At 37.4% G+C, this 21,444-nt stretch overlaps 1 protein-coding gene across 4 annotated transcripts in view; it reads left to right on the forward strand.

The window, feature by feature from the left end:
• The window catches only part of LOC121318049 (synaptotagmin-1-like), a 193,955-nt gene that overhangs the window by 97,500 nt on the left and 75,011 nt on the right, over positions 1-21,444 (forward strand). For all 4 annotated transcript variants that reach the window (XM_041254284.1, XM_041254283.1, XM_041254282.1 and 1 more), the window contains one exon: positions 3,788-3,872. The gene's annotated coding sequence lies outside the window, so the exon portion shown is untranslated. The remainder of the gene's footprint in view (positions 1-3,787; positions 3,873-21,444) is intronic.

The raw sequence follows: 21,444 nt of genomic DNA on the forward strand, positions 1-21,444 counted from the left end.
GAAATTTCTTTTCCACCAGTGCCCCTGCCACATCTTATATTTAATACTACATCTTTATTCCATATGGTAATTGTGTTAAAAAATAACGAGGAACCAAGAAATGAATTGCCACTTTAGCTAAATCCTTGATGAAGATACAATGGACACTCAATGTTTACCAAACAAGCAGATATGAGGAGTGCTTTTTAGTTGCTGCTTAGTAACATCCCAGCAAACCACAGGGTTGATACATTAACTATTTCAATTTGATTTCAGTTCACAGTTTGCTCTAAGAGTGATCTCCTTTTAATCCAACTTCAGTCGAAATGTTTGTCAGTACATTTACTAAGTTTATTTTAGTATTTCTAAAAGTCAAGAAGTCAACATATATCTTAAAGGATTGCTACATACAGTAGTCATTTATTTCATACAGTGCAGTGTTTTCATTTTGTGGTACTTTGCTACTCATTTTTATACAAATAAAAACAATACAACCCTCTAAAGCATCTCTACCCTAGAGATCTGTTCCAGTCCAGGTTTTTACTCCAAGCAGGTTCTATTGCAGTTATTTGAAGCTGCTAAGAGGCAATTAAGTAATTGAACACCTGGTTGGAAGGAACAAAGACCAGGACTGGAATTATCTCAAGGGCCAGAGTTGAGTACTGTTGCTTTAATCAATACCATGATGTGTGGCAAACAAAAAACAGTGCAAGCATTTCCATTTTAGTCAGCAAGGTTGTCCATGACGGAGATGGGAAGGGCACTTGGTCCTTGTGTAAAAAGAGAGGAGAGGCACACAGCATGCTGCTGGACCAATAGCAGACAATGACAGGGAGCAGCTGTGGGCAAATATCTCAGCTGCTCCAAATGCTTTTTCAAGTCAGTATCACTGTGCAAGGCAGGATTGTTTCAGGGTACAGTTAATAGATGGAGAAAACAGACCACAAATAATGGATCTGAGAAGATTCATCTAAAAAAACAAGTTCCATTTGAAAACCACAAAGTAGTCAGGATTATATTTCCTTTCCACTCACTAATATGTATCAGTTTGGATTTTGTCCATGTTAATTAATGTGCTTGGACGTTTTTGTCACGGTATTTGATTTTTGTAATAAATGGTGCACCTATTTTAAACTAGAGAAGCAGGCTGATATGTGATAAGCAGTAATAAGTTTGAATTTTGCTTTAAAAAGGTGCCAGTGCATTGCTTAAAAAAAAAAAAGAAAAAAATCAGAAGAGATAAAGAAACGTTATGAATGTGTTCCTAATTCCGTGGTGAAGGAATGTAATTAGATTTGGCCACAAATTGGATAGGTGGGGTTGTTGTCATTTCCAGTAAAAGACAACAGCTAGATGACACCAAAAAATATATTGTTGTTAGGCAGTACAACAATAAATCATAGTGGTATGTAGAGTTTTCCTTTTTCGAGTGTATGGGCATACAATATGTTGTGCATTTCCATAATTAAATGTTTTGTAATACTCCTAAAAACACACAGAGACACAGCATCAGGATTGTATGCAACCATATTTAATGCTGCATTCAAATAAATAAGCAGCTATGTGCATGTGCAGTGCATAATTAAAATTGACTCCTATTGTGAACAATAGGCTATAAAAACAAATGCTGCAGTATGATAAAACATTCATCTCATTAGACACAGTTTTGAGAATAAAAAGCCATTTAGATGGTATTGTAACTAAACAGACAAGAAAACTTCTAATTTATTTTCTTGCATGAACATGCAGATCAATGTTTATATTGCTTTTTGCCATATAATAAAACTACATCAGTATTTATGCTGAGAAAAAGAAGTGTGTTTAATATTATTTCTGTTGATGTCAACCTCATTTTGTTGTCATAAAATTCAAATGTCAAACTTCTGATTAAATCACTTTGACTACTGTCAAACATTGATTAATGCAACAGTGTTCCAAATCACGCATTCAGCGGCAGTTTTAACCATACTTTCGTTTCTAGAAGTTGTACTTATTATATAAACAGTATACTCTCTGAACGTTCATGGGATTTTGTTTTTATTTTGCTCATAAATAGCCATCCTCACTTGTGGGATAATTGCAGAACTCTGAGTAAGAGTATCGTCTGTAAACTCTGAAATAGGTGGAGTTTTATACTGCAAATTAAACATGTTGGTTGAATCAGCCATTCCTTTACAGCATGTGAGCTGATTAATTGAAAGTCGATTATTTTTTCTGATTTTTGAGGAAAAATGATCTGACTGTAAAAGTTATGTCCTCTAACTTAAATCCATACACATCAAGACATGTACATGAGTTACATACATTTTCATATATATATATATTCAGCTTAAGAAAAATAAGTAAATCTGGTTGTCTTGATTTTTGTTTACATTCATGCATGTGCAACTTGGGCCATGAAATAGGTCTGTCAGAAAGTCAATGTAGTTTGCAAACATCATGTTAAGTATCATCATGCTCATGTCAGTGTTTATTATACAGTTGGCCATCAGCAGATAGGGGGTCCTGTTCACCAAGCTCATTAACTCTAGACTGACGTTCGTTTCTTTAACAGCACTCATGTTTAATGAATAACAACCTTTAATGACCGATAACCAAAACAGACTTCAAAAACAGTCTTTAAATAACTCACATAGCTTCAGCTTTTTCAAACAGTGAGTACTTTTATTGGCCAGCATGCTAAATTGTAAAGTCAGAGTATACTTATTTATGACACCCATAATTCTTTTCTTTGATTGAACAGTGGACTTTATAATATTGGACACACACCCAAATGGATTTTTATTTGATATATACATGAGATGAAACTGAACAAGACTGCTGTAAGAATATGCTGTGCAAGCACAGTCAGGGTCCGATTTTACAGTGTGAACTAAATGAACACCCCCTACTTTAAGTGTTACAGTTTACCTTTATATTGGAATGTGATTTTTACTGAGCACATTGTAGTTGCACTGCTTAGAGAGTGTTGAGTTTCTGTACTATTTTAATTCCCTGCCTTCATTTTTAAATGCTTGTTTTGTTGTTTCAGTTTCACAAAAGCCAAGCCTGTACCAATAATTTCTCATTTAAAAAACAGTAACAGGGGCTACTAATACAATTTTTTGGCACACTGTAGAATTGAAGAAGACTGTTTGTGACCTGTAACGCCCTTGAGGGCTTGTTTGCTGTGAGTAAACTGAAGGCAGATGAAATTATAGTAATGGATTTTGTCATGCCTCTTTGAGCTGTACTGCTGTATGTAATGAACTGAAGAGTTCTTAACTTCTCAGATGCCAGCTTAACACATGGTATTGTAACTCAATGTTAAAAGTCTTTCCTGGATATCAAAACCAACCTGAAGTACTTATAAAAGTTTAGCATGGTAAAAGTAATATAACACATTGTATAGGCCTACTGAAATCATGGTAAGGCATAGGCAAACATAATAAAACTCAGAGGGGTGTGGTAAAGAATATTTGAAACCATGGACAACTATGGCGAATTCATAGCATAGTTATATTTTAAAACTGCAACATTACACAATTTATAAGGGTGAAGATGCACAGAAAGTAGAAGCCCAAGGGAAGATATCTTGTTATAACTACATAGAGTTACAGATGCTGGGGTATATCGTTATATAATGTTTGAAGGAATTTTCTGTGGCACTTTGGCACTTGCTTGGAGTTGTTTTTATTGTATTTACTGCAGAGTATATTTACTCATCTGCAGTGTAGATGTGTACTGTATGCATTATTACATTTACTAAAGCAGCAGTAAAAATCTTCTGGCACTGTTAATAATAAGGTTCTTATCTTTATTTTTTCAGGCTCTGAAACAAACAGGATCTCCCCAGAACAATATCAAGTGTGAAGTTATTGCATTTTGTCTGAACGGCTGCCATTGAATAAAAGGTTAGTATTTTTTTTATTTTTTTCAATGTCATGATATCACATGTAAGTACTGTACCTGTATTGCACTGTACATTTTTTTTTTTATAAAACTTTGTAAGTTGATCACTTATGCCTCTTCATACTGTGTTTAATTATTAAACAAATATGATTACTGTCTTCGGAGATACTGGACGAGGAGATATAGATGTAATAAGCTGTATATAGTAGTGAGTAAGTAGCTGTCAAAATTAACCCAGGCAAAAAGGCAGAATACAGCTGTTTAGATTCATGACAAGTCATGACACAGCTATGGGTTAAAAATACTTAATGAAATATTGATTCCACTTTTCTGGTAAGGAAAGATATAAAAACTAAAATAGCCAAGGAATTTGAAGCAGTCAAGAATCAAGAACAGTGGAAAGCTCATTTTTCCTGTGGGATTGGTTGTAGCCACCCTCCAACAGAAACATTAAGTGGTCAGCCATGGGGGGAAGGAAAGATCAATCTTGCACCTCGCCCAGCTAGTCTGGATAGACTGATATGATATATCAGCTTGGTTGGACGAGTGTGGCTTTTGAAACCTGTGCACAGTATTGCATTGCTGTCTGTAAACCAAATAGGAAAATCCTACATAATGTTCCATTCGTTGTCATAAGAACTGTGGTAGTTTTGAGTTTGGATTGTGCTGTAATTATAGTCTTTTCAGTGTCTCATTCTGTATAACACAAAGGTACAAGAGCTTTTGGTGACCTTTTATTTTAATAAGGTAGTGTTTTTGTTTTATGTGGATTCCTAAAAGATTAAGCAACCACATGTATAGCTAGTTAGTAAAATAATCTGAACAGCCAAGTCACAGTTATAATGTTTGTCTGCATCTCCAGTCATGGTAAAGTGGACATTTAAAGCCACAGCAGTCACAGTGACATGAGTTCCTTCTAGGAAACGGAACTCCCTCTAGTAGACTAAGAAGGCTTCCAAGCCCATAGTAGAGAATGGAGAACAGAAGCACTTTGCAATTTTTCATAGTTATTACAGATGACATATCCAAAGTGGCAGAATGCGGGGAAGGGTGTAGACATTAGATAGGTGAAAATAGTTTATTTCTCTGATATTTTTCATATAGGCACCAGAAGGTGTGTTAATGAAAGACTAAAACAATTTTATTTACCAAGGAAGAAAAGGTTAAAAGGAGGACTTTTGCCGCAGTGGCTTGCGCGTGGCTGTGCTTCCCAAGCATCTTGCTACAATAACATACCACATTGAAAACCGAAGCAGACTCACGTTGTCCACAAAAATGTAATACTGTTAACTTTATAATAAGCTACTCAACATTTGCTACAGATCACTTTTTTTTTTGTTATCCCTATGTCCTGTAGAAATTGAAGTTAGCTCAAATATTGGTCACTTCCGTTTGTTAATGACCGTAACTGAACATGTGTTGAACATGCTGCATACTGTCATTCCATATTGTCCAGTTCAGCCACATGGCCTACAGGGCCTTGTGAAAGAAGGGTTGGACCATGTGCCTCAAGTCCAGGTTCAATTAGCAGTATGAGGAGGAGGTGTCTGGCTGTTATTACATCTTGAGTGGGTCTGCTTTAACGGCAATATGCAATTTAGAATTGAGGTGCATTTTCAATAAAGGCCAGTGGCTTATTCTAAAATATTGTGCTTCAGATTTTGGTTTGTGGTGGTCTACTTTAATAATCTGAACAGTGGCTGATCTAGAAACTGCCATCCTTACATGTATAAACCTGATTTTTTTTTTTTTTTTTTATTGTATACAGTAAAGCTCTTAAGTCACCCAATCACCCTGGGGATAACACACCAACATTAGTTACGTAAAGTTTAAGGGTGGTGATATTTAGAACAACTGCTATTTATACACACACACACACACACACACACACACATATATATATATATATATATATATATATATATATATATATATATATATATATATATATATATATATATATATATATATATATATGTTTAACAATTTAACAGTTTGTCCATGCTTTACCATGGTTATACTGCATATGCATTTATCATTGTTTAAACTTTATAATGCTTAACTACCCTTTACCATGCTTTCACTATGGTTTTTTGTGGGTTTTTTTACAGTTGTATATGTTTTTATTAGGGTAAACTTGTATAAGGGTTCTGTGGCAAAGTGGTTAATTGTGTGCAGGTGTTTAAAGAAGAGACAGACAACTGTAATCCAGGTGAAAAGGTTTGTTCTATTTTTTGTTATATCCAGTGTCTGACTACAAGACAAATAGCAAATAATAATGGAGGGGAGTAATACAGCGGCATGTATTACTTGATTTATAAACCCTGTGCTGCCCTGCAAATAATAATCCTGTTTTTATTATACACCCACACAAAACACATACACCAGTACATTAGTGCGTGAATTAGTGCAGTGTTGTCCGGTTTTGTGCTTCCCCTGGAGACTGCTCTGGAACTGTGTTAACTGTCAGGTAACGTGCAAGACAAGACGAGACAATTACAAACAAACAAGAACACAACACTCACGGTTTTCAATAACAACACACTTTTACTGTCCTTCTGGCTTTAACTCACTACAAACCAATGCGATGGAAGAGATTACGATTCTCTGGCTCCCTTATATGCTCTCATGCATGACCCCTTGGTAAACGAGTGCAGCTGCCTTTACAATCTGCGGCTGCTACATTGTTTCCCTTCCAGGTCATTAGGTTCTTGCAACAGAGTTTTGTCTTTTTCCAGACTGACAACTTCTCGTCCAAAAAAACTCACTTAGTACCCTCACAGGTCGGGAGGGTTACATCCAAGGTTCATTGTATTCCAGTCACAGGTTCATACAAACACAACTCAACCATCTTATCCATACCAGATGTTATACATTTCAACACAGAAGAGGCCACCATTACTCTCCCCTGATCTTCATTGAATGAGGATAATAAACAGGAAGCTGTCTGATGTACTATAAACATGGCAATTCAACGCACATGACCAACATGAATCATCATGCTAGAACACTCCTTCTTTACTTCCTGGTAAATTATCATGGGGCTGGCAGGCAGCAGTTCCCATGGGGAATGTTGATGTAAATTTTAAAAGAGGGTAATCTGTGTGTTCTGTTTTGGTTGTGTGCATGTTTCAAGGCTAAGAAGACAGGGTATGAGAGGTATGGCCATGCAGGTTTTGAGCTGTTGAAGGCAAATTAGCCTGTGATGTTTTTTGTTGATTTTTTTTTTTTTTTTTTTAATACAGTTGATATGGGAAGGCCAAATTGACTTGGTTTTAAACTGATTGAATTTAAAGTGTGGCTGCCAATTTTAACATACTATACAGTGGGGCAGCAAGTATTAATTATTTGAAGGCTGCTACACACCATATTGCGTAGCCTATTCTGGTTGACGCAAAGGGATTGCATTTTAATACCTTTGGGAATTTGCATTATAAAAGCCGGTCCCTTATCAGTTAAGCTTCATTCCATGTTGGACTACCTATGCTGAGATGCTAGGATTATGCATGCAAGCACAGTTTTATTTTCCCTTGTTCACCAATCAAACTAAAGAATAATCTGGACTTCTGCCAATTCCTGCACCAATCTTCACTTTGCACTCATAGACCAATTTGACTCACCCAAGGGGACATATAATCTGCAGTAATAGTGATGCTCAAAGCAATAATATAACTTGACAGTACTGTGCAGAATGAATCATTCAAATGCCCTCACAGTAAATACAAAGAAAATGCATTTGGAATTGATCGAAAGGCACCTACCCTTGTTTACATAAGAAGATCTCTTTACCACTGTGTAGTTATCCGTGGATAAACACGTGTAAACAGTGTTGTAAATCTTTGAGCAACAAAATTCAAGGAGTGATCATGCCAATGCAGTGTGTTTTATGCTGCTTGAATCTGTATCAATATATAACATAGACAATAAAGATACATACATATGGACATGAGAAGGGAGTTGAGCTGTATTAACTTGTAATTGTTTTGGTGTGAAAGGTAATTATACAGTTGATTAATATCTTGCTGCCATCACAAGCTATGCAGATGTATGTTTCCACACTACAGCATGTGTATGCTTCCATTTGTTTCTTGTTGGCAGTAACCCTGAGATCTACCAACGTTTCGTTATTGCATTGCTCGCAATTCTATACAGGCTATAGTCACAAATGTTAAGGAATTGTGCTTGAAACTAAAGGCAGGAAGTAAGTGTGATGCATCAATCTTTTTCAAATGTTCAGAGAATATTCTTTAATAAATTTAATTTAATTTAATACGTATGCAATATAGTATACTAGAAAAAATCCAAAATATGTGTGACTGTAATGTCGTGTCAGCCATAATTATAGAAATTGTTTGGAAGGAATATTATAATTTTTTTCTTGATAGTCTAGGTCCTGTTTATGTAATTTATTAAAGGCGTGAAATGAATCTGAATTCATAGTTTCTGTAATAACACCTGTTTCATGTTTTCATTTTACTCTTAAATTACAACACTTATTTTGTATCTATTGCCCTTTAAACTGGGGATATTTAACTTGAAAGAAGGAGAATCGTTAACATAACTTACTGAGGGAAAGTGGAAAATCCAGCCTTCACTTATTTCCAAGCTGGTGCTCCTGTAGAGGCGTTGAGCACATCCCATGCAACTAAATGTGCCTGCCCACTCACTGCGAGCCTTCCTGTCTCTGCACTCATTGGAAATTCATACATATCTTTGAAGCTATAGCAACACATGCAGTGCAAAGAAATTGTGTTAACAGTCACAGCACTAAATTATGTCTTTTGTATAGATTTATTTGTTTGTTTGTTGACATGAAGGTAGTAACAGGAACTCGGTTACCAGTCTACAGCTGCAGATTGCTGTGAGTGCTGGTTAACTTCTTACATTTTGTTGAGGATTAAGTAACTACAAGAGGTGGGTGTTGTTTATTTTGTGTCTTATGACCTGGGAATGTGTTTCGATATGTTTAAGGCTTTAATCTTTAGTCAACTCACACATATACTTGAGTCCATTGGTCTCAGTTACACCCTGTGGCAGGGCTTGTATAAATAGTGTGTGTGGGAATGTAAGGTTGGCAGGGATGTGGCTATTTCCCAATTAGGTAATTGGGAAATGGCTACCTATATAAAGAGGAGCAGAATCCTTTGTTTGGAGGAGGAAGTTAGGTGAGTGTACCTATGTTTTGGGTTGTAATAGTAGTGAAGGTGAATGCCCAGTCTACCAAGTACTGTCTGTGTAAATCTTTATTTTGGCCCTTGTGCCATGTATATTTTGTGTTTGGTTTATTTTTGTCTGATAAACGTGTGCAACTGCGCTTCACTGCAGCTTTCTTGTCTCTGAGTGTCTCTTCCTAACAGCTTAGGCCATGACACTACCCTGTCATACACCCCTAAAAGTTGTAGCCTACTTAGAAAGATGTGAAAAACGTGTGCATTGAAGAAAGAGTCCCACCTTAACCTGCACGTGCATGTGAAGATCATGTGGTTTGGTATACCCTATAAGCTTTTAAAATGGTCACACAATATTGTCTTAGTCCATTCACAGCTAGAGCGGAGTGTAGGTGGGCATGATTTGTACTGATTAACTTTTGTATTGAGCACTTTATTAGTGTGTGGATAATCTGTATACAGTACATCAAGCATACATCCTTTAGATTAAATGCACTTCCTCTTGTGTTGCAAAATTACAGAAATGTTTTAATTGTAACCTTGAGTGTGGTTGAGGGATCAGGAACTAGGGCCCGTTCTGTCCCACCAATAATATTTGCCAATCTCCCTATTTAATACCTCAAGTCATGCCCTTATTCTCTGTCTTGCATTTTTTGTTTAATCTGTCCTCTGTTCTCCCTCTGTGCTGCTCCACCTCTGCAATGGTCTCCATCTGGGGACTAGTAAAGCTTGCTTCCCAACCTTAGAGGCTCATTCGCGACAGGAAGGTTCTCCGGGAGCCAGAGGGGACCCCTGGACAAATCTATCCTATCTCTTCCATTTTCCTCTTCTCTACCCTCTAGGTTCACTTTGGGGGAAGTAACGGTTGCTTCCCAGCCTTGGAGGCCGATCAGTTTGGTTTCACCTCTGTGAGGGCGACTCTTCAGGAGTCACGGGGAAACCCTGTACTCCTTTTTAAGTCACAAAGCACATCTCTCCTATTCTCAATTCACAAGGTTCTTCCTCCACGCAGCCCTTGCTCCTGTCCCGTAAATAAGATTCTCTTCCAAAAGAGATAGAGAATCCTTATCATTGAAAGCCAGGAGACAAATAATAGCTTATTGAAAAATAAAACAACCTACTTATCTGTTCATGTTGGCGTAATTAGATCAGCTAAACCTTAATTATATGGTAGAATAACTCCAGGACATTCAATTTAGATGCACAATATGTAGGGAAGCTTCTACAGCTGCCTTGTCAAAGCAATAGCTGGTGGACACCGTGCAAAGCATCATCGTGCATGAAGGTATATTTACAAAAGAAGCCAAGGTAATGTTATTGTTTTAGCATCATGCCCAATCACCACTGATTTTTGGGTTGTGATGTTCAGGAATATTTGACATGAGTTGAGATATTGTAACTAATTTCTACCAAGTAATCCTCACAATATAACCAATACTTTTTAAATCTACTTCTGCATATTGTGTTTGTTAGCTTCAAAATATCATTTGTCTTAAGCAAGAAGTTTTTTTTGGTGCCCCTTTTTAGAAATGATTGTGATATACAGTCATCAGAGTGCAGGTTGGGTCCTGTCTGCTTATTTGTTGATTTTCTGGGGATTCCATAGGAAGCCTTGCATTGTCTGTGTCTCTCAAACATCGTCAGGAACTGAGTCACCTAAAAACATGTCTGCTATGCATCATTTTACCCTGGTAGTTAATGTTTAAACCAGTAAATGTGGGCCCAGTAAATGGGTCTTGTGTTCATAATTTACTTATAATTTAAACATGTTAAAGGCATTACATGTATATACAAATACGACCTTCATGGCAATCATTTGATATTGTCTCAGGAAAATGTTTGTTCTGTCAGTAAAAGCATTCCAGTGTGTAAAAAAAAAAAAAGAAAAAACAAAAAGAAAAAATAATCCATCTCAAGTGTTTGACAAAGTGTGTAACTATGGAAACAATGCTGTGAAACCATTGCAAACATATTAACTCAGGCCCCACGGGACTCACAAACTAGGCCAAAGCTCCCTCTAAATTACTGTCTCGTATTAACGGATGGACAGTTAATAACCACAGGTACAAGCAATCGTTGTCAGATATTACACTTCATCGACTGTAACTGAAACCTCCTATCAAAATAGCCCTTCTTGTGCCTGCCTGCCTGCATCAATAACCAAGCTATTCTGTTGAAACTCAGGAGAGTTAAGAACATTTCACACAAAGGAAATACAGTGGCTGACATTAAATGCACTGTTTTTCAAAACTATGCTACTGCAAACATCATGGTGTTTACTGACCCATTTGTGACACGACTGACTGGCCCACACATTGCTTTAACCTGATGATATTATTTTTTCTATTTTTTTTTTTTTATTTAGTGTGTCCAATTATAAATTTCTCCCCGGTTTTCTCCCAATCTGGAATGCCCAATTGCTTGGAGACCCTAAGCAGCATAGAGGAGGAACATGACAGCAGATATCAGAAAGCTTCCAACCTCTGAAAGACAAAGGCCAGCCCTAGAGCTGTACACTCTGAGCTCACTGGTCACCTGACCAACAGGGTTCGCTGTAGGGCGATGAGGAGACACAGACCCTGCTGGTTTTACCTCCCTAACCCACGGAAGCGCCTGGGCCAATGCAACACTCCATTCGGAGTCCCCAGTAAAGACCAGCATGCTTCCACAGCCAGGATGCAAACCTGCACAGTATTACTCACCCTGCGCACCACGCGGATATGCATCTAGCAAGTGAGCCACCTGGGGAACCCTGTAATTCAATTCAGATTAATCCACTTTATCTACAGAATGATTTCTTTCTTAGATTCCAGCAATATTACTAAGAGGTAATCTAGTAGTACAGTACATGCTAGTTTAATGCTGGATCTAAAGTCTTTGTAACATAGTAGTTTGTTGGCAGACATACATCTTGTTCATCTCTTTTGTCAAGCAGAAGACTTTTGAATGAATGTCACTGCAGTGCCTCCTGTCTGCTGGACACCAATTGAACCCGATTCCTTACACTGTTCTGCATCAAGCATTTCCATTTAGCCATCATGCTCCCATTCACAGCTCAATCCTCCCAGTTTCACATCTTTGAAAATTGGCAGATACACACAGCCACTAATGATGTGTTTTCTCTAAAACTGGCAGCCACACTTTTGGTTGTTAAATTACTTTTCGAAGTAAACCAGCTGCCTCCTTCACTGCATGAAATAGCAGATTATTTCTTACAAACATTTTTGCTCCGGGAATTGAGTTCCTGTTAAGTTTCTGGGCAAATGTTCTCCATGTTATATATATATATATATTATATATATATATATATATATATATATTTTTTTTGTGACAATGCTGTTCAAAAAGTTTTCAGAACCTGTTGCAACGTTCTAAATCTGAGACTATATGATATCAACAATTAAATCAGAGTCTCGGAGGTGTTTTCTACAGATATCTATATGTTTAACAACTTTATCGAGCGTAGTGAGCTAAAAGGTCCACACCATAGGCTTCGTATTAGTTGTTCATGTCTCTTTGTAGTAGACATTAACTGTTTGGGTCTTGACCTTTGGAATCTGGTAATTGACAAACCAGGACCTGAAGACATCAGTTCTGTTGTCAATTCAACACTTGTCGTCTTTCTATTCCTTAAAGATATTATCTTCAGTGTTTGTTAGGCTGCTTTTTCGGTCTTCCAGTCCTGGGTAAGTACTGTTTTTTTGTATTCAGCCGATGAAGGACTTATATTCCGAAATGACCTGATAATTAATTTGTAATCAATTATTCAACCTTTTTAAGTACCTAAAATATCCTTTTATATATTGTGAGGCGCGAGTGTATTAAATGGAATGTCCAGACAGTAATTTATGTGTACAGAAATAAAATAATTTATTTTTATTTTCTATACACAACAAAAGGATTAAATAACAAACGAAAAACAAAATGGTGTGAGGGAAGGAGTGCAGGGGTGGGATCCAAAACAAACTGTGATGACTCGTCTTTAATTTGTCTTCGTGGTGACCCATACATAAACAAAAAAAAGACAAAAGAAATGTTAGTGTTTCAAAAATCCCGCTGCACAAAACCAGACTCTCCCTCCACCCGTTACTCCTCCTATTTTACTTTCGGACCAACCCCGAACACAGTAGTACGTTCCCTTTAGTATGTAATGTCCCGCCTCTGTAGTCAGTGGAACACCAATCCCCAACCGACACGTGTCCTTATCCTTCACTTGACTCCAGTGGCTGGAATTTACATACTCGTACTTCCGCCCCTCACCAAGGTGCCGCCCCTCAAAAGATGACTTTTGCCATGGTCACGAGATCTTGGTAAGGGAAGTCCCGAGTTGGTTTGATGCCATCTACTGTCGGGAGGCTGAATCACAGACCGAAAACCCTTTGACTCATCACAATATATATATATATATATATATATATATATATATATATATATATATATATATATATATATATATATATATATGAGAAACAGAGCTGTTATGGCCTAGACTCATAACTCGCACGGCACTATGTCTACCTTATGTTGTAATCTTTAACACCATTCCCCAATGATCTGAAGCTTTTATACTAGATGACTAGGAAAAGGTGAATACAGTAAAACAGTAGGCAAGCGATTCAAACATGGTCAATCAGCTGCAGGCAAGTTGGTATGTCATTTTAACAAACACTGGTGTATTCAGCTAATTTCACATTCTGAAACCTGCTTGTTGTATTGCTGCTGTGTTGGATTACTGTGGGGATATTGCAGACACAGAAAAACAAACAAAGCACAGAGTGTATGCAAGCAAGCAAAGAAACCTTTTAACCTGTAGGTCATTGCTTTGATTATCATGTATATACATTTAGCCCCGAACCAAACCTGAAGTCCTTGGAGACATGTAGGATGGGATCCTGTGCAGACAGCTGACTGATCATACTTTTTTGGAAAATACTGTAGCATCATGGGAGTACCAGTTAACCTTTTAGCTGCATAGAGGCTGCTGGAGAGAAGATAGGGGATGCATTGTTGTGATGGTTGTTTGTTTGATTGTTGTTATTATTAGGTTATTGTGTATAAATGGATACAACATTGATTTAAAAATAAAGATAGAAAGTGCTGTATTAATGGCATCCCTTGGTTACGATGGCTGTACATTGTCACACCTAGCTTTGGCATAGATCTTTTGTGCTATAAATCACTGGGACCGTTTGCATGGCAAGTCTCAGTTGCCAAGGTAAACAGTTCTTTTTTGGACCCAGATTCAATTACAATGAATCTGCCCACTGATGATGTGCAAGAGAAACTAGGTTGGAAACCAAATGATATGAAAAATAGTGAATTCTGGCCCACTCTTGTATTTTGGATGGAGGGAGTGCCTCCTAAAAACACCCTCTGTGAGCATCATGAAATATGTCAAGAGAACAGTTATGAGCCAGGATCGTTGTTCATGGTACAGAACTAGCTTTGAACAGAGCAGTTGAATGCAATCCTTTTTTAAAGTGTGGATGTGACCAGTGCAGATGTGATAGGGGCCGAGGTGAATTACCCGTGACTAGGTCCAAACCATGGCCAGCCTGAAGTCACTTAGTCAGACACTGTCGAATTCAGTTTGAAGGGATGTCGTTTTCACACTTGAATGTAGACCCATGGGATGTGAAGAGAGCTGAATGTGTTGTTACTTTACTTTCATTGCTTTCGGAGAACAGAAGGTAGGAGTATTAGAAAATGCTTACGGTCATGTCTCATACAGATCAACACCAAACTAATTGGCAAAAGGCTAAGCTGTCTTAAAACCTGCTTCCACTGGATTCTGTATGAACAGAGAAAGGGGTCAGGCTTAATTCAGTAAAGTTAAACAAGGCAGTCTTCCCAGCGACAGCGAGTGGAAGCGACAGCGAGTGGGAGAAGTACAGGCGTGGAAAAGTACAGAGCAGTTTAGAAGCAGTAAGGAGAAATTGCATCTTGAATTGCTTTAATCAGAAAACAGAGGACATTGGGGAAACACAGTAGCAGCTCAAAGTCAAACAGCCGCGTGTGTTTTTCTGATAACAAACAAGCTGAAACTCGGAGCAGCTGATTCAAATTCAGCGCCTTTCTGAGACACGGGCGAGGGGAGGAGCCAACAGCACAGCAGAACACTGCAGGTAAACAAGGCAGTCTTCCTAGCGACAGCGAGTGGGAGAAGTACAGGCGTGGAAAAGTACAGAGCAGTTTAGAAGCAGTTTGAAAGCAGGTTGACGGCTGCAGAAGAAACTAAACTTCAAAAAAAAAAAAAAAAAACCCTCTACATGGTCTTCAAGCCAGTAATCTGTGACACCTGCTTGATGTGGGAAATCCGAGAAAACCCAGCGGAGCTAAACCAAGTGTGTGTAAAGTGCCGCGCGATCCAGGATTTGCATAAACTAGTAAGTATGCTAGAAATGGAGCTGGAAGAAGTGAGACAGCAACAAGATCTTGAAGAACTGGCACACCCACAATTCATGTCTGCATCACCCCTAACAGACTGAAAGCCACCAGGGAGATAGAAGGTCAGAACAGCTGGGTTCAGGTAGGCAGAAGCAGGGAAAAAAAGAAACTTCGTCAAACACAACCACCAGAAATCAAAACAACCAACAAATTTGAGTCACTTCAGAATTTTGATGAGCAGAACCAACAACAAGAGAATGAAAGGAACAACATCCAGGACCCCATTGACAGTGGTGACCAGACAGCAAAAAGAAGGGAGGTCATGATTGTTGGGGACTCCATATTGAGAAACACAGCAAGTTCAATTCGCAGTTTGGACCCCCTTACTACAACAGTGTGCTGCCTTCCGGGAGCCTCGGTCAAGCACATCACTGAGAACGTGGACAGGCTCCTAGAACGAACAGGAGACGACCCGGTAGCAGTCGTCCACATCGGTACAAACAACATTGGAAGAGACAGACCAAAATCCCTGCAAAACAAATTCAGAGAGCTAGGAAGGAAATTAAAAGAGAAAACCAAAACTGTGGTATTTTCTGGTATACTACCGGCACCTTGCAAAGGACCATATGGACAGCTGGAAATAATTAATCAAAACGCATGGCTGAAGATGTGGTGCACACGGGAAGGCTTCACCTATCTTGATCATTGGACCACATTCTACAACGAGGACTATCTGTATAGACAGGATGGACTGCACTTAAATAACAAGGGAACCAGTCTACTTGGAGAAAAGATCCTCGAGCAGGTTCAGAAGCATTTAAACTAGAAAGGAAGGGGGGAGAAATCAACAAAAAAACAGAAGGGAGACCGCATCAAAACAAGAACAACAACTCAGGTAAGACAACCATTAAATGTATTTATCTAAATGTTAGAAGTATCAGAAACAAAATTCTAGAACTTGAAGCTACTGCACTAACAGGTAACTATGATGTGATAGGTGTTACAGAAACATGGTTGTCTGAGAGTGATGGGGATGAATATAATATTTGTGGGTATACACTGTATAGGAAAGACAGGCAGGAGAGAAGAGGAGGAGGGGTAGCGCTATACATAAGAAACAGCTCAGGTGTTAAACCTGGACAAAGAAAATAAAACGAATCAATATGGGTCAGAATAACGGACAAAAATTCAAAGGGCATAATAATAGGAGCATGCTATAGACCGCCAGATTCAGACGGTGAGCAAAATAATCTGTTATACAATGACATTAGAAATGCGTGTAGCAAAGGAGAAGCCATACTAATGGGGGATTTCAACTTCCCCCAAATAAAATGGGAAAACCCGGTGGGTAGCACGAAGGATGAAATAGAAATGGTGGAAATGACAAATGACTGCTTCCTAACACAATTTGTCAAGGCACCGACTAGAGGGGAGGCATGCCTTGATTTAGTCTTTTCAAATAACGAAGATAGAAAAACTAAAACAGAGGTCAGAGAACCACTGGCAAACTCAGACCACAACATGGTCTCATTTGAAGTGTTTTTTAAAACCCCAAAAGTAATGACTAAAGCTAAGGTTTACAATTTTAGAAAAGCAAACTATGAAGGTATGAAACAGAGACTAACAGAAGTAGATTGGAGTAAAATAGAGAAAACACCCACAGAAGAAGGATGGTTGTTCTTCAAAAATGTAGTACTAGAGGCGCAAAACAATTACATCCCTAAAGTAGACAAATCTAAATGTAAAACTAAATTGCCAAAATGGTTTAATAGATCAATTAAAAATATTCAGTGAAAAAAGGCACTTTACAGAGCATTAAAAAAGGACCAAAAAGAAAGTACGCAGAAAGAGTACACAGAACTGCAAACGCAAGTCAAAAAGGAAGTTAGAAAGGCCAAGAGAGAAATAGAAATGAACATTGCTAAGGGAGCTAAAACCAATTCCAAAATGTTTTTCCAATATTACAACAGCAAGCGAACATTCAAAGAGGAGATTAAATGTTTAAGAGATACAAATGGCAAAATCGTAGATGAAGAAAAAAAAAATAGCAAATATATTAAATGATTACTTTTCACAAGTTTTTACAAAGGAAGATACTGACAACATGCCCCACATGTCATCCAGTTCCTATCCAGTTTTAAATAACTTTAGCATAACTGAGGCAGAAGTGTTAAAGGGACTAGGAGCTCTTAAAATAAACAAATCCCCTGGGCCGGATGAGATCCTCCCAGTAGTACTCAAAGAAATGAAAGAAGTAATTTACAAACCGCTAACCAAGATCATGCAGCAGTCTCTTGACACAGGGGTGGTACCGACAGACTGGAAAATTGCAAACGTAATACCGATCCACAAAAAGGGAAACAAAACTGAACCAGGTAACTACAGACCAGTAAGCCTGACTTCTATTATATGCAAACTTATGGAAACTATAATAAGATCCAAAATGGAAAATTACCTATATGGTAACAGGGTCCTGGGAGACAGTCAACATGGTTTTAGGAAAGGGAGATCGTGTCTAACTAACTTGCTTGATTTTTTTGAGGATGCAACATCGATAATGGATAATTGCAAAGCATATGACATGGTTTATTTAGATTTCCAGAAAGCTTTTGACAAAGTCCCGCACAAAAGATTAATTCTCAAACTGAACGCAGTTGGGATTCAAGGAAACACATGTACATGGATTAGGGAGTGGTTAACATGTAGAAAACAGAAAGTACTGATTAGAGGAGAAACCTCAGAATGGAGTGTGGTAACCAGTGGTGTACCACAGGGATCAGTATTAGGTCCTCTGCTATTCCTAATCTACATTAATGATTTAGATTCTGGTATAGTAAGCAAACTTGTTAAATTTGCAGACAACACAAAAGTAGTAGGAGTGGCAAACACTGTTGCAGCAGCAAAGGTCATTCAAAATGATCTAGACAAGATTCAGAACTGGGCAGACACATGGCAAATGACATTTAATAGAGAAAAGTGTAAGGTACTGCACGCAGGAAATAAAAATGTGCATTATAAATATCATATGGGAGATACTGAAATTGGAGAAGGAATCTATGAAAAAGACCTAGGAGTTTTTGTTGACTCAGAAATGTCTTCATCTAGATAATGTGGGGAAGCTATAAAAAAGGCTAACAAGATGCTCAGATACATTGTGAAAAGTGTTGAATTTAAATCAAGGGAAGTAATGTTAAAACTGTACAATGCACTAGTAAGACCTCATCTTGAATATTGTGTGCAGTTCTGGTCACCTTGCTATAAAAAAGATACTGCTGCTCTAGAAAGAGTGCAGAGAAGAGCGACCAGAATTATTCCGGGCTTAAAAGGCATGTCATATGCAGACAGGCTAAAAGAATTGAATCTGTTCAGTCTTGAACAAAGAAGACTACGTGGCGACCTAATTCAATCATTCAGAATTCTAAAAGGTATTGACAGTGTCGACCCAAGGGACTTTTTCAGCCTGAAAAAAGAAACAAGGACCAGGGGTCACAAATGGAGATTAGACAAAGGGGCATTCAGAACAGAAAATAGGAGGCGCTTTTTTACACAGAGAATTGTGAGGGTCTGGAATCAACTCCCCGGTAATGTTGTTGAAGCTGACACCCTGGGATCCTTCAAGAAGCTGCTTGATGAGATTTTGGGATCAATAAGCTACTAACAACCAAACGAGCAAGATGGGCCGAATGGCCTCCTCTCGTTTGTAAACTTTCTTATGTTCTTATGTTCTAATATTACCATTTCTAGGAGCTACTGTTATACTGAAGTAACTGAATTAGAAATACATGTTATAAAGTCATTTAAAGTTCAGCTGTTATACAAATAACAGTATTATTGTTGAAAGAACATATTACAGTTAAAAAGTAAAGAAGTTCAGTACTAACTGACACTGTCCGAATATTGTAATAATTATACTGTGTTTAAAAGAATATAAAACCAGCATAAATAATATTGCAGCAAATTGTGAACAGGTTACAATGATTTGAACTAAGAAAGAAAAGTTTGTCTGTGTGCCTTTGTTATTCATGCACATACACTTTTGGAGGCTGGCCAGACTATTGTGCATGGAAGCCTGTAACCTTGAAAGAAGCAGGAATTGCAAATTAGCAAAAGCAAAAGGTTAACCCTTTTTAGGCAGAATGATATTTGAAACTAAAAAGACCTATTTGATTTTATTTGATTGTGTTGTTACTAAGCATAGAGGTTTTAAATTAAAAAAAAGTATTTTGATCTAATAATAGAGTGATAAAACTCTGTAAAGAGAAATAATATGCTTTAAGTATTTTGATCTAATAAGAAACATAATATTTAGACTGACCAGTGTTTTTGCTTGTTTAAGGCTCTACGGTAATACAAATAGACTGTAAAAGCAGGAGCGAGCATTTAATTTAATCAATTTAAGAATTCGTTCAGTTTCTTTAACCAACTAAACAAAGTCTTTTAGACATTACAATATCCATTAAATTAAAGCATATAAATGTTTAGTTTATATAAAGATTTTACTGCAATAAAAACAGGAACTGTTTGGTTAGAATATTAGACAAATAAAGTGTAAACTGTATTCAATAATTTTAGTAGACAAAAACCTACAGAAAAATAATGTTGCCCTTATCTGCTTGCAAGCAGAGCGGTGCTAGATATAGAACATTCTTTCTGGCAGTTATAACTTTGAATCCGCAGTTTTGAATCCAGGGTCTTTCTATGATAAGAGGATCTGGTAGTCATACCAAGCATTTCACGAATTAAGGGCATTGTGTTCAGTATCAGTTATTATCGAATAAGTAGCAACTTTCTTTGGGAGAAAACTAACTTCCTGCCTTGAATTTGTAAAAGTGCTTAAAATGGTGTTTCGGATTAAAACAATAGTCTTGGCAAGAAAACAGGGTGTCTGAATCCTGCTTGAGCAGCAACTTTTTGAAACAGAGAGAGGTCAGGCATAGTCAGAGAATGGCACAGTTAAAAAAGGCTGTTATACTTAACATGTTTATTATAGCTTAAATTTAAATGAAAATAACTGAACTGACCACCGTATGCTTATTTAAAGGCAGTCTTTGTCCCATAATTTGTTAACACACATTTGTATATGAAGTTAAACTGGCCCATTCACAACACACTGAAAAGCTAACATAATATGCGGCTAAGAGGGGCATATATTTTTGACCCAGCTTAATATAATCAAATAGAGCTGATATTACATATTAAAAACATCATATATACACATATACTTGTATTATATTATAACAAGGATTCTGTGAACTTTCATCCACATGACTTTTTAGAAACAGGAGGAGTTGAAAAAAGAGAGCAATAAAATCATGTTCCAATATTTTTTGGCAAGAAGTTCTATCCAATCAATTTTGAAAAAGGAATTGACCAGATGCTTCTAGAATCTAAAATTAACTTAAAGATAAGAAATGTCAAGGCCGAGTGATGATTAGATTTACTCGGGACTTCTGATGTATTCAATGGAGGGAAAATCCTATATAAGCCTAGAGCAAGACCCCATTCAATACCATTCAACTTGATCTTGCAAGCTGACGTGGTCCATGCTCTGAGGGTAGCTGTTTTGATCGAATTCAGAAGTCTCTGCCTTTTGAAGACCGTTCATATTTTTCATATATCGTACACTATACTTCCATACTGGAAGGTAAGCATATATTTGAGTTTAATATCTCTTTTATATTGATGCATTGCTATAAGGTATATAAATTATGTATTAGTTTTAAAAAAGAGTAATATATTGAATGTTTTAGAACATAGCTTTGGGCGTTTTTATCTTTATGCATGCATAGCGTGAAGGCTAAATATATTATAACCATATTTGTATTACTGTAATGAAGTACTAATGCTGTTAAATCTGTAAAGCACTGGATCGCCCAGACTGCTCTTTACTTGGGATTAATGGTGGTCTGCACAACCAACCAATCCCATTTTTAAATCATTTAATAAACTAGAAGAACACTACTACTGTTCTGATTCGTTAAAACTTCTAATTAAATGAGTCTGTGTGATTTTCTTGATG

This window comes from Polyodon spathula, chromosome 7 (genome assembly GCF_017654505.1).
Source record: "Polyodon spathula isolate WHYD16114869_AA chromosome 7, ASM1765450v1, whole genome shotgun sequence".
In the NCBI taxonomy this organism is placed as follows: Eukaryota; Metazoa; Chordata; class Actinopteri; order Acipenseriformes; family Polyodontidae; genus Polyodon; species Polyodon spathula.